Source organism: Limulus polyphemus, unplaced genomic scaffold (genome assembly GCF_000517525.1).
Source record: "Limulus polyphemus unplaced genomic scaffold, Limulus_polyphemus-2.1.2 Scaffold1009, whole genome shotgun sequence".
Taxonomy (NCBI): domain Eukaryota; kingdom Metazoa; phylum Arthropoda; class Merostomata; order Xiphosura; family Limulidae; genus Limulus; species Limulus polyphemus.
The window spans coordinates 281,162-282,882 of record NW_013666619.1 but is presented as its reverse complement, the minus strand read 5'-3'; the positions used below and the strand labels follow the sequence as shown (position 1 = coordinate 282,882).

Sequence of the window (1,721 nt, the reverse complement as noted above, 5' to 3'; positions counted from 1 at the left end):
CAAATTTCATGAAAGGTAAGAATCTAGAAGTTTCGTGTAGTATGTAGAAATAGAAGTGCGATATAAATATGGTACCCAGTGAATGACATCGAAAATGCGTTATTATGTTCAATATCAGTTAGAGTGTTAGACAATGAGAGTTACTGTGCATATTCATCCGTGATCGAGTAAGTAAGTTTATTTGGGCAGTTACAGTTAGTTTCGGAATTTCTGTTTAAACATTAATTTTGAAGTTAAACCAACAAAGAACGTAGCCTATGCTTTAGGAAACGATTTTGAAGAAATAGATTAATTTGTTTTACGTGGACTTGTCATTATTCTTACCAAATAATACAAAAGAACCCGCCCAAAGATAGAAACACTTTATAACAATAATATAGTAAATTACTCTTTTATATAAACAAAAATAAATTTGACTGCACCGTATAAGGCTTTATAGTTAAATGAAAAGTAATATATTTTTATTTTTTTTACTTTTACATTTCAAAATGATGTACATAGTTGGTCAGTATTAGATATTTTGCGATTTGTTAAATATTTAACACAATATAAAACGTAATGTGTTATATGATCTTGAAATAATCTTGTCAAAAACTGAGTGATAAAATAGATTTGAAAAATACATAAAATTTTAATACTAAAATAAGTTTTACCGCATAGAATTTTTATAATTTCTCAGCACCGCCCTCTAATTTGTAACTCACAAACTTAATTGTACACATTGAAGGCAACATATCTGGTCTCGAGATTTCTCGTCTAGAAATTTAGCTTGCGACGTTTGCAAATGTTCCAATAATTGTCTATTAAATAAGGAAGTGTATAACATTATTTTTAGAAAGTTCAAAATTCAATCACATAAACTTAGAGGAAAAAATGCATCTACGTCTATCATTACATCACGCTTAAAAGAGAGATTGGTAAGCAAACACTTTCTAGTGTTGTAACATACTTAACTAAGTTAACATAGCCTAGGCATAAATTGATAAAATGATAATCATAAGGTCTTCACTTCTGTTCTCTTATATTATACTGTAGTATAGGGGATGTTCGTTAATATTTTGTATTACTACTAGTATTAACTAAGTACTGGTACTGTAAAGAGATATAATGATTATCATTAATAATACTACAGTGTACTGTGTGTGTCAAACTATGTAATGTATTGACTATTTGACAATATCGTACAGTGTAATTTACTAATTATCAAGAAAACCTCATAATGAAACTTTTGAAAGTAATTATAAATATGATTTAAAGTCTACTTCGTACTTGGCCTAGACTAGTATTACTACTACTAGTACTAACTACAACTAATACTATTAGTAATACTAATTGGTGTATTAAAAAATTGTCATGAAATTAACATTTTCATACCAGTTTTGGAATTTTCTCATTAAAACGTGGTATAATCGTATGTTTGGTGAAATTTAGTTCTATTATTATTGAGACAAGAAGTTTATAAGATGTAGTAATTTTAAACATAGGTCTTCTTTATAATAATCATCTTTTGCTAGTTATAGTAGTAGTAGTGTATGTAATACTAATAGTGTTGTTGGTGGCTAAAACATCTACACTCCAATTTCTTACTGAGACTTACTTTATTTTTTGGTGTATAAGATGCACTTTTTTACCCTAAAATTTGATGTCAAAATCTGCTTGCGTCCTATACACCAAAGGTATGAATAATATGTATGTATATATACGATATATATATATATATA

The 1,721-nt window shown here is 27.7% G+C and overlaps 1 protein-coding gene across 1 annotated transcript in view; it reads left to right on the top strand.

Annotated features, from left to right (window-relative positions):
* Window positions 1-741: 741 nt before the first annotated feature.
* LOC106461676 overlaps window positions 742-1,721 on the top strand; it is a 73,344-nt gene continuing 72,364 nt past the window's right edge. The window contains exon 1 of the mRNA XM_013921521.2: window positions 742-917. The gene's annotated coding sequence lies outside the window, so the exon portion shown is untranslated. The remainder of the gene's footprint in view (window positions 918-1,721) is intronic.